At 38.2% G+C, this 16,249-nt stretch overlaps 1 non-coding gene across 1 annotated transcript; it reads left to right on the forward strand.

Annotated features, from left to right (window-relative positions):
* Nucleotides 1–13,319: 13,319 nt before the first annotated feature.
* Nucleotides 13,320–13,396, forward strand: Trnaa-ggc (transfer RNA alanine (anticodon GGC)). Its single transcript has one exon. It is a non-coding gene; the product is annotated as a tRNA-Ala (tRNA).
* Nucleotides 13,397–16,249: the final 2,853 nt, after the last annotated feature.

A 16,249-nucleotide genomic window follows, 5' to 3' on the forward strand; every position in this document is an offset into this window, starting at 1 on the left:
AGCATCTCCTAGACACACTTTTTTTTTTTTTTTTTCATTCACAAGTTGTCATGCTTTTTCTGAACGTGGACTGATTTTACTTTGGACATTGAGTGCTCCTCCATCCTTACACTTCCTTGTTTTCCTTTACGTTTCATGAAAACCTTTTCAATGCTCTTGGAGCTCGTTGATTTAACACTGGAGTGTGTCCTTTTCTAAGGAAGTGACTCAGGAGCAAGGAAGTGCAGCGATCTGGATTCTGACTGGGTGCAGAACCATTTTCTTGCCTTTTTTTACCTTTCAAGTGCTCACCTTTTGCTGTTGTCACTGGCGTAGGCTTCATCAGCCCTTTCTGGAAACAGAACGGACTGACCACCTACACCTTCAGATCTCTAGAGGAACATATAAGAAGAACATGTTTCACCCAGCGAAGGCCAGCAGGACATTATTATTGGGACAGACTTTTTTTCAGACGTGAATAGTGTAAAGAAGTTCTAAAAGAACCACAGAGATATTAATAAAGAGAATTCAGTATGTTTTTTTAGTACCTAAAAAATCTGGTAACAGACATACGAGTAGAACAACAAGGACTTTACAGGGCCCTTTGGCCTCAAGGAAATGAAGTGAACTTGACCCCAAAATGTCCTTTGCTTATAATATAGTTATCATCTAAGAGAGGAAGAGTGCAGGAGATCCTAAAGGTTCGAATCATTGAACTTCATTTGTATTTTGGGACAATAGCAGAGATCCTCCTAAGTCCCTCATGAACCAGAAATACAATAGTTCCAGAAACATGCTAATTTCCTTTGATATACAGCTGCAAGGAGCTCTTTGAAAGAATTTTCCAGCCTTACTTATTTTGGAGAGAAGCAGGATGATTATCCACATGTGGCTGAAACAGGAAAGACTCATTTCCGCAGCATTTTCCCAATCTGCTCTTCAAAGGGAGTGTGAAAATATTTTTGTAAGGGATTCCCTGGGTTTCCTAATAGCTGAAATTAGTTACTCTACATTAAAGTGTTACATTTTTGTCATCCTGGGTGGGGAGCATCTGTGTTTCTGTGAACTTACTTTTTTTATTTAAAGGAATTTTTAATATTTACTTACTGACTGAGCGTTTTAATATGTAAAATCGTAATAGATTTTTGTGAGACTCTCAGTAGATGCATTTGTTGCTTCTTGAAAGATTCAGAGGAAAAGGTCACCTGGAACAGAAAAATTGGGATAACCAAATATTATTTCTGTTTAGAAGTGAATTTCTATGTCAATGTAGCTTCTTTATACTTCAACTTTGTTAGTAATAAACTTTTGTTATTTGTATGATAAGGAAAAAGAACAAGGAAATCAACACCTACCCCATTTTACCCATGAGACAAGAAAGGAGTTAACGACTGAAGGACTTCAACCTTTCCCCTTCTCGGTGGTGTGTTTTCACCATTGTGAGCACCATCTAGATCAGCATTGCCAGCAGAACCTTCTTGGTGGTGAAGACTTGCTCTACCTGGGTGGCCCACTACCCGACTAGCCACACCTGGCCATGGGCTGCTGAGCATCTAGCTATAGTGGATCTAGCATGACTAAGGAATCGGATTTTAAAATTCATTTAATTTTAATGAAAATTTGTCTCACAATGTATGATTTGTGGTTTTCTTAGTGGACAATTCAAACCTTGATATGCTATCATTCAGGATTACACAAGACTGCTTATCTATATATATTCTTTGGATATTTGATTTATCTATACCAGATATGTCTGTCAAATGGAAATTTATACTTGTCAAAAGTAAGGATGTAGGGGGAAAGGCACACTCTTACATTGCTGGTGGAGTTGCAAATTGGTGCAGTCACTCTGGAAAGTAGTATGGAGAATCCTCAGAAAACTTGGAATGGACCCACTTTTTGACCCAGTTATCCCACTCCTCGGTTTATACCCAAAGGACTTAAAATCAGCAAACTACAGTAACACAGCCACATAAATATTTATAGCAGCTCAATTCACAATAGCTAGATTGTGGAACCAACCTAGATGCTCTTCAACAGATGAATGGATAAAGAAACTCTGGTATATATTCACAATGGAATACTATTCAGCCATAAAGAAGAATAATATTATGGCATTTGCAAATAAATGGATGGAATTGGAGAATATCATGCTAAGTGAAATAAGCCAAGCCCAAAAAACCGAAAGCCAAATGTTTTCCCTGATAAGTGGAGAATGATATATAATGGGGGTGGGGAGTGGGGAGTGAGAGAAGAATGGGGGAACTTTAGATTATGTAGAAGGAAATGAGAGGGGGGGGTGTGAAAAATGGTGGAATGAGACAGATATCATTACCCTATGTACATGTATGATTACACAAATGGTATGAATCCACATCATGTACAACCATAGAAACGAAATGATGCACCTCATTTGTGTACAATGAATCAAAATGCAGTCTGTAAAAAATTAAAAGATAAATAAAAAAATAAAATCTGAAAAAGAAACTGCTATATGATAGACATTAAATCGGTTGCAATTATTACTTTAAAAAAAGTAAATTAGAATTTTTCTACATTACTACTAAAGGAGAAATTAAGAACAATGCAGTTAAATATCATGGGAATTTTAACAATCTATGCCACAAGTCATTGTCCTTGATTCTAATATTTCAGGAAAGTTCACGTGCATGTCAGACACGTGAGAGCCTTGGCAACAGTAGCTGGTAGGAGATGGGAATCAGCTAAGAGTAAGCAGGATAGAGACTGGTAACTCCCAGCTGCGGGACCCAACCCTGTATGAGTAGAGAGGGTTTTTGGCAAGATCGACCTTGATTTTAATGGGTGTCATTATGGGAAGGAGTTATAATTAGGAAAGCTATGTGTGACAATTGGAAATAGTAGACATTATTAGGTAGGGAGGTTGGTTGCAGAAGGACATTATGATTTTTATCAGGAGCCCCTAAACCAATGGAAGAGAGTCTGTCTCCTTAGGGAAAGAATCTGGTAAGAACTTCATGACTCTAGCCTTGTCAGGCTGAGTTTTGGGATAGGAAGTGGGTAGTAACCAGAAAACCAGGGTAGGATCCAGTTATATGAACCCAGGAAAGGGTAGGAATGTTAGAATTAATATCCTCAGGAAGCTTCCCATGGGTACAACAGATACCAGAACCATAGCAATAAACAGCCCAAGTTTCCTGATTTCCACAGTGTGCTGGTTGGAATTGGCTGATCTACAGATGGAAGAATTCCCAGTCATGTGATATTGGGAAGACAGCATCAGATGCATAAGGACATTATGATAGTGACTCTTAAGAAGGAATATTATGATTCTTCTTGTTTGGAGTCCAAATGAATTCTCAAAATAACACCAAAAAGACAGCTTTGAAACAAAACTAGTTCTCAAATTCCTAACTATTGCTTCAGACCTTTTTTTTTTTTTCCCTGTAAGTACTTTCTTCTGACATTTAACCTAAAGAAAATGACAAGTTTGTAACAGACAGAGAAAGATTCTAAAGCACTGTGGTGTACCTATGCAAACAAACAAAACAAAACATAAACTCCCCCCAAAACAAAAAAGCACCCTAATAAACATTTCCCAATATCCATAAGAAAAATTAAAAAGACACTTCTCCTTCAAAGGTAAAGTGATAGAACATAATACTAAGAAAAGAACATTCATTGCCCTGAATTTAAAGAAACAAAATCCCAACAGAATTCAGAGCATGCCGGATTCTTCAATAAAAATGACAATAAGAAGAGAGGACCTGTGTTTGTTTAAACAATTGAAATTAATTTCCCAGATTACATTACACGCCATTACACATGCTTTATGTTTCCAGACAGAATAAAATAATGACAATTGGGCACAAAAAACCATAATAACCAGAGCATTCATATTGCTCATGTTCAAATCTGTCTCCAACTATCCGTGCCATTGAGTAATCTGTTATTTAGCCTCAGCATGCCTCAGTTTATTCATTTGTAAAATGGGAATTAAAACACGTGCTTATTTCATAATGTTTTCACAAGGGTTAAAAGAGTTAACATATATCAGCTGCTTAAGAAGTACCTACTATATAGTAAGTACTAGACACGTAAGAACTAGTATCAAAACAACTGGTCATTCGAATTTATAAATAGGAAATCTCAATCATTGTTTCTGGTAGGCGCAAATGTTTTTTTGTAAGTTAAGACAGAGTCAGAGAAAGATAAGGGCTCAACATTAAGGAATAGCAGAGGTCTTGGGGAATAGACTAGGCTATAAATAGAATTCATGCTACTCCCAGAGGCCCACGGACATCGTTCCAGAACATATTTTGACATATTTGGCCAGTACAATGATGCACATTTTTTGGTGTGGAGGGAAGGGAGGTGGTGGCAGTGGGAGAGAAACGCCATCTATATTGCTAACGGCCAGTTCATCAGCGTTTTAAAAATGTAAGTTTCATGAAGAAAGAGACTGTATGCTTGCTTAACTCCTGTATCTCCAGCTCTCACTACAGCACCGTGCACATTGGGTACACTCTGTTAATACCCACTGGGTGAAAGAAATTGGGTGTTGTGGAGAGGGTGGTCTCATGGGTTAATCTGAACGTTGTACTAGATGACCTTTCAGGTCTTCCAACTATGAGAGGATGAGATTTCATGTACGAACAACACTTGATAGTTTAGTTAGGGCCAAAATGTCTGGCTATGAAGCTAATGTGATTTCCTGGGATTCTACACATAGTTTGCTTTACCCACATAAGAAGTACTGTCCACTCTTTTTAAACATTAACATAAATATGCTAGATGACTTTAATATAGCATCATGTTCTCAGGATCAAGGTGAACCGACAGACTGGTTATGTCATTCCATACTCCTCTTTATAATCTTTCAAAACCTTCTAAGAAATGAAGTAGATATATCTAGTGATCTACATCAGTTAAAAAAATTTTGGGCATGGACAGCACTAGGATACATTTCATCTCTTTGTCCTTTTTCCAGTTCAACCTACCTCCCCTGTGGGACCAGCACTAATTTGATAAAATTTCTTCTTATGGCACTTAACACATTAGGTCTGAACTTGCTGACTTTGCTCACTCGGCTTGTGGAGACTGAGGCACCTTGTATTTCTGAGTCAGCGTGCCAGGCTGTGTCCCACCTCTGTGGCTACACATTTTGTAATCCCATTCCTCTTCATTGACAGCCATGGATTCCCCACTGCCTAATACCAATATGCCTGGCAAATTCCATTTCATCCTGGAACACATCCTTCTCTCTAATCCCTGCTTGCTTCCTTGCCTTGATCTACCACATACTTTGCTGCATGATAGCGCTTATCACAGTGCCCTGCAGTTGTAATTTTTTCCTGAATGAGTCCCCAGGTTTCAATGATTTAACTTAATTATGGAACTCAGAAAACCACTCCAATAAGGATGCCTTGAAGAGAGAGATTGGGTCTCTTTTGTTTATTATAACCTAAAAGCTTAGAATAATATGTGGCTTACTGCAGTTATTATTAAATAAATGTATATATCCAATGTCTTTCATATAAAAGGAATTTAATATGGGCTGAATGACTAAATAATACAGAAGTTCTAGGTTCAGGGGCAGAGGATGCCACTCAGTGGTGGACCACTTGCTTAACAAGCATAAGGCCCTGGATTCAATCCCTAGCATCAATCAAGCACGCACACACTGCTTTAGGTGCCATCCTAGATCTACTGGAAGTTCATGTTTCATCTGAGGAGTTAATTTGGCTATAAAGTTCACAGTGAATTTGCAAATGGAAACACTATCGTGTATGTTTTTGATAATATAATATAAATAATTGAATAACAAGATTCTTTAGGTGTAGGAATGAAAGAGGAGTTTTTACAATGTGCTAGGCACTGTTTTAAACAACTGCTACATATTAATTCATTTTATTAATTCATTATTACCAACTCATACCATTGTGAAGTAACCATTATTGTCAGTCCCCATTTTGTAGATGACAAAACTGAGTCACAATGAGTCTTAATGACTTCTTAAAGTCAAACAACTAAGGGGTGCAGATCTGATTGTCAGTCTAGGTAGTGTGGTTCCAAAGTCCCTTTTAAAAATCTAGATATTAACTACTCCTTTCTGTACTTTAGTCATTTTCTCTCTTAACCACTTCTACCTGTGGTGATGGTTTTAGTTGTAAGTTACAGAAAGCCCATTTCAAAATCACTTAAACTACGTAACCAAAATGTCCAGAGAAAGCTCAGACTCTAGGGATAGCTTGGCCTGGCCTCTGATTTGGTTCCTTGTGATTCTCACAGCTCTGCTTTCCTCAAGATGTCTGCCTCACCCTCCAGTAGCTGGGCAACCTGGTGGGAAGTGGGCAATAGTTTTTCCAAGTACTACCATTTAGTGGAAGAATGGTGTCTTCAGTTGTTCCTTGGAGGAGAAATCTTCTTTCACAGAAGCCCCTGAAAATACCTCCCTGGTGTCACAGATGGAAATTAGGTCTTCTTCCCTCTTGTACCAATGGCTGTTGGACAGACTCATGCAGGTGAGTTCAGGCCTGTCCTACCTCCTGGTCCCGTGATCCAATCAGTTTTCCCTGAAGGATGCAAACTCCTTGAAGGACACATGGACAAGCAAACTGAGGTGGTTATCACTATGAGGTAGTGGAATGGGTGCTAGGCAGGGAGCCTGGAGCTCTCTGCACCTCTCCTTTAGAGGCTGTGGGCCCTCAGAGATAAGATAACATCACAATGCTGGCTAGAAACCCATTTTTTTTTTTTTTTAAGTTCTATACTCCTAAATGAAATTCTAGAAGAACCTTTTAAAATCTTATCTTGCCAGGCTCAATGGGATTATGGCACACACGCCCATAATCCCAGTGTCTCAGGAGGCTTGAGGCAGGAAGATTGTGAGTTCAAAACCAGCCTCAGAAAAAGTGAGGTGCTAAGCAACTCAGTGAGACCTTGTCTCTAAATAAAATACAAAATAGAGCTGGGGATGTGGCTCAGTGGTCAAGTGCCCCTGAGTTCAATCCCTGGTACTACCCCCACCCCCCACCTCCCACCACCCAAATAGTCTTTATCTTATTGGAATTCTTCAGGAAAATTATCATTTTTTTTCTAAAGAAGGTTTTACAAAATACAAAATAAGACTACTAAGAAATTGGAATATTGTGGTTTATTGTGAAAGAAAACAGTTTGGAGATAGAACTGATAGCTATCTAATTCTCCATGTATGTTTAATTATATTTTATAAAAAAACAGTATAGAATATTACTGTTTCATGTAATACAATTTGCAACATGGCTACTTTAGATTTTATTTTTATTTTCACTCTGAGTCCACATGCAACTAGGTTTCTGTGAAAAATAAGTGGTTGGGACACATAGCAGAAAGTCTTTTAATTAGTTCATTGCAATCTCAATCCTCTGTTTTACTAAAATTGTGTGTTCCTTCTTTAGCACTGATCTGAGGGTTAACTCCAATAGACATTTACTCATGTGCTTATTCATTCTGTATTATTGAGAGTCAAGGTATAGAATGCACTAGGTTATAGAATGATAGGTACTTACCAGTTCTTGCTGTATGTGAATTTTCTGTGGATTCTTAGGATTTCTTTCCTGAGAGTTTTTCTTCTAATTCTGTTCCTCCCTCTCTGACTGAGCCTTCTTACTCCCTGCCAGTAGAACAAATTTTATAAATCTCAAGTTCAATTATATCTTATTTCTGCTTACATAACTTTAGTAACTCACCCCAACTAGAACGACGATTATCAAGAATACAAACAACAATAGATGTTGACGAGGATGTGGGGAAAAAGGTACACTCACACATTGCTGGTGGGGTTGCAAATTGGTGCAGCCACGCTGGAAAGCAGTGTGGAGATTCCTTAGAAAACTTGGAATGGGACCACCATTTGACCCAGCTATCCCACTCCTTGGCCTATACCCAAAGGACTTAAAATCAGCACAGTACAATGATGCAGCCAGATCAATGTTCATAGCTGCTCAATTCACAATAGCCAGATTGTGGAACCAACCTAGATGCCCCTCAATTGATGAATGGATAAAGAAACTGCTATATATATACAATGGAATATTACTCAGCCATAAAGAATAATAAAATTATGGCATTTGCAGACAAATGGATGAAATTGGAGAATATCATGCTAAGTGAGATGAGCCAATCTCAAAAAAACCAAAGAATGAATGATCCCGCTGATAAACAGATGATGACACATAATGGGGAGTGGGAGGGGGGCAAGAATGGAGGAACGAGGGACTGTATAGAGGGAAAAGAGGGGTGGGAGGGGTGGGGGTGAAGGAAAAAATAACAGAATGAATCAAACACTGTTACCCTATGTAAATGTATGATTACACAAATGGTATGCCTCTACTTCATGTACAGAGAAACAAGTTGTACCCCATTTGTTTACTATAAAAAATGATGAAAAAAAACCTTCCTGAGATCTATAGAAAAATATTCAATATCCTAAAAATGGCTTAAAAATGTTTTCACCAGATGAGTTCCTAGCTTGTCTCAGGACTCACATGGTCACCTCTAAACCTGCCCTATTGAGCTCTACTGAGCTTAGATGGAGAATTTTTCTCAATTCCTTGCCTCTGTACACATGGCCCTTCTTTCTGGGATATCCTTTCTGTTTTCTGTACCTTGCTCATGCCTCAAGAACTAGCTCAGACATTATTCATTTTGTAGCTACTTCTGAAAAACCTCTAGAAAGATCTACTCATCCTTTATTATGGGACTCTAATAACCTACTTAATACATCTCACTGTAATTTTTTTAAGATTTTTTTTTCTCTTGTGGTATAGGGATTGAACTCAGGGTTTACTCATGTGAGACATGGGCTCTGCCACTGAGTCACATCCCTTCACTGTGATTTTTTTACATGCCTCACTCATGAAAAAGGGATGAAACTTACTTTTGTGACCCATGGGCCTGGGCACATGCTATCCAATAAATACTTTGAGTTATCACTTATCAATGTACCAACCTGACCAATATATTGACCAATAAATGTTTTCTTTCATTGTTTAAAAAATAAATAGTTATTTCTCTGGGCCAGGCACTGAGTTTATATTCAGCCCTGAAATGTAACACAAGGGAGTTCACTTATTCTTAATAATTCAGGTGCTTTTTGGGTAGTTGGTGTTTATTTTGGCTTTGGAGACCTTTTATGGCACATCAAAGTAAGAATGGTCATTGCCAGAAGCTGATTGTGTGCTATTAATTTTTCCTGTTTATAGAAATTTCTTGATAGGGCAAGATGATTTGATATTCTTCCAATATTGCTTTTTGAGATTCTGGCAATACAGTGCTAAAATATTTGACATTTCCTTCTTCTCCTTCCAGATAATTCTTATAACTCATGTAGTTGAATATAATAAAATTTTAATTTTTTTCGTGTTTTTCTACACAGATAATTGACTGTAAAAGTCGTAGGATAAAAAAAAAATCTTTATTTTGAATTACTTGACCTTCAGATTATAACATCTTATTAGAAACCTCATGTAATTACCCCAAAGTTCTCTGACATGCAAATCTCAAAAATTCTCTTCTCAAAAGAAAACTCATGGTGCACTTAGTGTTTTTTTTTTTTTTTAAGTTCCATTGGGATACTAAGTCCTAATTCTGAATCCATCAATGCATGATGCCTTTATTCATTAATATTCTTATTTTAAATATGCATGGAAAATGAAAAGGCTTTGTTACTTTCCCTTCATAAAAATAATTCCCTATAAACATTACAGGGAAATATTGTTTGGCGACATTTTGAAGGTGACTCAATCATTTTTTAGTTCCTATGAAATGTATTCCTCTTCCTTCTAATTAATAATTTTGGAAGCAGAATGGGACTTGCTTCACAAAGTTCCATGATGTATTTCATTGTAATAGTTTTCTTTCAAAAAGAATCTTGAAACTTCCTTCTTTACAATTACTGGTTCCACCGAAACATAAAGAAATGCTCTCATAACAAAATTATTATGACATTATCAAGTAAAATTAGGACAACACATAGCATGCTTTTGGAGAAGTTGGAATTTTTAAAACAACCAAAAAGTAGGGCTAATGCTGAGTAGTCACTTCACTCAAGAATATAATTATCCCCTGTTCATCAACGGGAGGTCAAAGCCAGGTGGTCTGAAGTTCGAGGTTAAGAAGAGAGATTAACTTCCACTTCCTTTATGAATAGATTTGAAATTCAGTGCCGGTTGGGTTTTGTGTTTGCTAGTTCTAAATGTTGAACATCTAGAGTGTGACCCTTTGGTGCTCTTCTCTGCCAAACCCAAAGGAATGTGGTTCTGCAGTAAGAAGTGAAGAATGAGACAGTGAAGAACAGAGTGTGACCGACATGATTGCTTTCCATTGTCAGTGGACTTGGTGACAGTCCTTAGACTGCACCTGTGTCTCTGAGAATTGGACTGAGGATCTTAACAGTTCATCCATCAACTTCAGCACAGGCCATGTGAACCTCTCCTGAACTGACCAACTGGCCTACAGAAAGGACTTGCTTTGCTGTTCTGACAGTTGACAAACTAGCAAATCTCACAGATCCAAGTTTATGATTCCAATTGCTTCAGATTCTGAGTAAAGACACGTTCTCACTCAGGTCTCATTGCAGAGACAAGAACCATATGGTAAGATGGCACAAGAAGTATTAATTCATGGGGAGGAATAGTTCAAAACACTTTCTTCCTTGTCCCGTGCACTACCACCCTCTCCCTGGGGGGAAGTTAAGGAAGGGAGTACCCTCTGAAGAGACCACACAGGTGAGAGAAAAAATATCTTCTTAGCTTCTATAACCAAAAGACACCTTAGGGTGAAACCCTAAACATATGATGTAGGACCACTGCCAGAGAGATAGGTCTATCTTTCTGCCCTTCAGAATTTCACAGGAAGTGGAGGGTATAGGAAATAAGTAAGTAAAAAGTACCGTGGGAACAAGTGTTCTACTCCTTCATGTCAGGAGTCTGGAGTGTGTGTGTGTTTGTTTAGTGGGAGGGCAATCACTAAGTAGGAATATGAGAATCAATCTCATGCCCCATTACTCAGCTGGAATTTTGGAAGGCTGCAACGCAGCTTCCTAGTTGGGGCACACACTCCTACAACAAAGGACCCTGGGAGGGTGTATACACATAGGAGAAGTGGCAGGTTGGTCAGGAGGTCTAGGGCCTGGGAAGCCAGTAAACAGAGATTTTAGCGTATCTTGTCAGCAAAGGATGCAAAGGACTGGCAGTGCTAAAATCAGGCGAATGTCAAAAGAGAGCCCACCCACTGGTAACTGCCCTGTTAAGTAGTATATGCTTCATACATACTTTTGGGTCCCACAAGAGTCAAGTCACATTATTACCCAGCATGCCCCCATAAGACAGTGCGAGGGAGCCTGGGAGACTCCACGCCCTGCCACCACCTCAGGGCAGCAGTTCTTTGCTACCCACCCTCTTTACTCCATGAGTGTGAGTTAGGGATGACCCAGGAGTGTATGTACCTTGAATGCAAATGAGCAAAACATTGGGGTTGGTGAACAGGAATTACTGGATTGAACTGAGGAAAATGGAAATGGACTAAATTTGTGTTTGAAAATATGCAGAAAAGGGAGCTCATAATAAATTGTTAGAAAAAACAAAGTTATACTTTTGCACCACTGAGTATTTTGTGGAATGAAAGACTCAAGCACATAGAGAATGATAATTGGCAGAGAGCAAGAAGGCTCTCTTGGATCTTGAATGCGTGTGTGTATGTATACATATGTGTGTGTACTAATATATATACACACATATGTGTCTCCTGTGTGTGTTTATTCTAGAATAATTAGATCTGGGAAGCAAGGGTTTTGTGGAATACATGAATTTATGACAGGAAAGCTGTCAGGATCTGATTAAATCAAGAACATTTTTGTAAAAATATGTGGAAAACTGTATTTACTATAACTGAGCCAGATATTCCCCTTTCCTTTCCAGGGCTTCTGCTGAAACATGACGGGGTTTAGTAGTGTTTTCTTCCCATGACGTAGGCTATTGAGTATATGTGTTGGACCTACTGACACACAGACATACACAGTGAGACAGACTGACTGACACAGAGAGAGATGAGAAACAAAGAGAGGGACAGAGACAGAGAGGTCCTAGGAGCAGCAGAAGCACCCCAACCCCAGAGATAAGCCAACGACATTCTGTATTCTGTACCCTGGTAGCATGCACCACCATTTTTACATGATGACAGATTCAAATGTCCTGTGCCTATAAACACAGAGAAGCATAATAGACAAAAAGTTTTTCAAATATCTCAGGAGTCACTTAATAACTAAGAAAAGGCAAACAGAAGAAATGAAACTAAGAGAAAACACAAAACTTTAAAATATCATTAATATCTTCATAGAGATAGTATTGACACCAAAATAGACAGGCAGACCAATGGTACAGAATAGAAGACACAGAGGCAAACCCACATAAATACAGTTACCTCATACTAGTCAAAGGAGCCAAAAACATACAATGGAGAAAAGATGGCCTGTTCAACAAATGATGCTGGCAAAACTGGAAATCCATATGCAGTAAAATGAAATTAAACCTTTATCTCTCACCCTGCACAAAACTCAACTCAAAATGGATCAAGGACTTCGGAATTAGACCAGAGACCCTGCACCAAATAGAAGACAAAGTAGGCCTGAATGTTCATCATGTTGTCTTAGGATCAAGTTCCTTAACAAGACTCCCAACGCATAAGAAATCAAAGCAAGAATCAATAAGTGGGATGGACTCAAACTAAAAAGCTTTTTCTCAGCAAAGGATACAATCAATAATGTGAAAAGAGAGCCTACAAAGTGGGAGAGAATCTTTTCCACACGCACTTCAGATAGAGCACTTATCTCCAAAATTTATAAAGAACTTACAAAACTTTACACCAAAAATACAAAGAACCCAATCAATAAATGGACCAAGGAACTGGACAGACACTTTACAGAAGAAGACATACAGGTGATTAATAAATATATGAAAAAGTGTTCAACATCGCTAGTAATTAGAGAAATGCAAATTAAAACAACTCTAAGATTTCTTCTTACTCCAATTAGAATGGCTATTATCAGAAATGAGATCTTTAAAAATCACCTTACATTAAAAATCGTTAGGAAATAAATGTAATTCTGGGGTTTCAAACACGGTTTCTTCTCTGCAGAATTTACATGGAAACCAGAAGTCACTGTTATTTCAACAGGATATATTAAGCACAGGATTATATTCTCCATATCATTTTTCTATAGATGTGGGTTTGAATAATGGATTAAATATGAGATTTTTGTAAGGGAAAAAGTACCTAAAATGGAGTCTAATTCAAAATTCAAGATCAAAAGTGGCAAGTAGGGCTGAGGAGATAGCTCAGTTGGCAGAGTGCTTGCCTGGCAAGCAGGAGGTCCTGGGTTCAATCCCCAGCACTGCCAAAAACAAAACAAAACAAAACAAAACAAAAATAGTGGCAAGTACAGGAGGTCCAGAAAGTTGTAGGGGCCCAGGGCAGTTCCCCTAAAGGGAGATTTGTCCCTGGACAGCTCTTGAAGAATCTTGGAGGTGGTTGGGAGGACAACCCTTCCCAAAGGCTGCTACTTCTATGGTTGGAGACTCCTTACCTTTCTTCCTGTTTCTTTAGCTGTTTCTGACAGCTCTGCTTTTTACTGTTTGTTCTTTAGGTCCTACATCTTTTCGTCTCATTTACTCCTTGGCTTCATTTACTGGGCCCCTATCTAGGCACTTTCCAGGCAACACGGTAACTTCATGCCATTTTTCCAGTTCAATGCCTCATCCATATTTATTCATTTTACAGTGTTAGCTACCTCCTGGAATGCTATTTTAAATTTATCTTTATGATTATATTACTGAGTCATACAACTCACAGCTACAGAGTCTCTTAAGGTTATGGTGACATTGGCTTTAAGCCCAGCTAGGGGGAAAAAATGCCTTGACTTCCAGTGAGCGGAATTTCTGAGTCACACATCCTTGACCTGCTTCTCAAATGCAGATGCATCCTCAGATGACGAGAGTCACTCTGAAGAGGCATTTCCCTGTTTTGGTCAAGTATCTGCAAAACAATTAATTGATTATTTAATTTACTCAAAAGGTGTTTTTGTCTTCATGTGGTGTTATAAGAGGCCCATTCTGGGAGGACTTGATGCATTTATCACATAGTATTCTAATGAAAGTTGGAAATACTTGTAAAACTTTTTAAACAACTATTAGCCAGGTTTTCACTTTCTGTTCTCTAAGGAGCAAAGTACTATCAATATACTTAAGGGAGAATCCTCTTGAAGTTGACTACATGATGCTTTCATTGTGACAGTGCTCTGACTTCTCTTGAAAGCCAAAACTCTTCAGTGAAATTACATTATGGACACAAAGAAAAGATGACCGGAAGACACATTAACCAGCGGAAGCAGGCAATTTTTTTTGTAATCTAGGCAAAATTTGAATTTAGAATATACCACATACTACCAAAAATAGGCATCTAATAGCAAATTTGTAGCTTCCTGTTCTATTGGTACATATTTTAGATCTCATATGTATCCCAGAACTTTATGATGAACAGCCCCAGCCCCCCTCACATGAAAGCCCTCAGACTCTGGCATTTCTGTTCATTCAGCCTAGACCCACTAATGTCTGCTGTGCATCAATCATGGTGCTAGGCACTCTGGGTGCAAAGATGAATTGGATGCACCTCTGTCACCAAAAGCTCACATTCTAGACAGAGAAAAACTCACAAACAAAGAACAAACAGATAATTAGGTTATTGGTGTTATGGAAATATTCTTTTGGGAATATGAAAGTACTAAGATAGAAAACTTCATCTGACTTGGGGTTTTAATGAAAATTTTTTGTTGTTCAAAATAATGGAGGTGAGCTAATTAGGTGAAGAGTGGGAGGGGGCTGTTCTGGAGGGTGTGGACTGCATGCATCAATCCACGGAGACAAGATAGTATAGTGTGTGGGGGAATTGCAAAGGGGGTCAGTGCAATAAGGGAAGGTAGGGAGCACTTAGTGATGAACCTGGAAGGATGGAGGGACATCTGTGCAATATTAGCTTTAACCTTTCCCTGGGAGGTGGGTGATTAACATATTCATATTCTATTTCATATTTTCCCCATCTGTATGAATATAGAACATGGGCTGAAGCCTGTCTCTGAAGCCAGGAAATGATAAAATGTTATGGTGAGGATGGAAAAGGGGAGTGGATTGGAAATATCTTTAAGATGTTTTATTTGGAGGCTGTGGTTATGGTTCAGTGGTAGAGCCCTTGCCTAGCACGTGTGAGGCACTGAGTTCAATTTTCAGCACCACATATAAATAAATGAATAAAATAAAGGTCTATCAACCTCTAAAAATATTTAAAACAAAAAAAATGTTATATTGGCAGGACTTGGCATTTATACGTGGATGTAATGCAAAATGTGGAGTCAGTCAAGAATGACTGAGATTTTAGGTCTGGGTGACTGGTAGATAGTAGGTATTTGAATATGGGAGTTTTGAAGAGAAGTATGAAATGGGATATTAGTTTATGTTTCATATATACATTATTTATTTATTTGTTTATTTATTTTGGTAATGGAGATTCAATCCAGGGGCACTTAACAACTGAGCCACATCCCCAGTCCCTTTTATTTTTTATTTTGAGACAGGGTCTCACTTAGTTGCCTAGGGCCTTGCTGAGTTTCTGAGGCTAACTTTGAATTTGCAATTCTCCTGCCTCAGCCTCCCAAGTCCCTAGGATTACAGGTGTGTGCCACCATGCCTGGTTGCATGTATGTTTTAATAGACTTCATCACAAAGAAATTGGACACTTCTACCCTGTGTTCTGATATAATTTCTAGATGATGATCACTTTGTTCTTAATGATCACGATTTGAGGAAAACAAAGTTATTCTTATACCCAACTCTCATACACTTTTGGTGTAAATGTACAATGATTCAACCACTTTGGAAAACAATTTGGCAGTTCTTTTACCATATGGCCTACTCATTCTACTCTTAGATATATCAAAGTGAAATGAAAACACAAATCTAGGCAAAATGTGTATACTTATGTTTGTAGAAGATTTACGGGAGACAGCCTGAATGTTCATCAACTGATGGATGGATGAACAAACTGGTGTATCCAAACAATAGAATACTACACAACAATAAAAGTGAACTATTTATACATACCACAACATAGAGGAATCTTCAATAATTATGCTGAATGAAAGAAGCCAGTTATAAAAGAATATGTACTACATGAGTTTATTTATGTGTATGAAAAGATAACT

The sequence above is a fragment of the Sciurus carolinensis genome, chromosome 8 (assembly GCF_902686445.1).
Source record: "Sciurus carolinensis chromosome 8, mSciCar1.2, whole genome shotgun sequence".
NCBI lineage: Eukaryota > Metazoa > Chordata > Mammalia > Rodentia > Sciuridae > Sciurus > Sciurus carolinensis.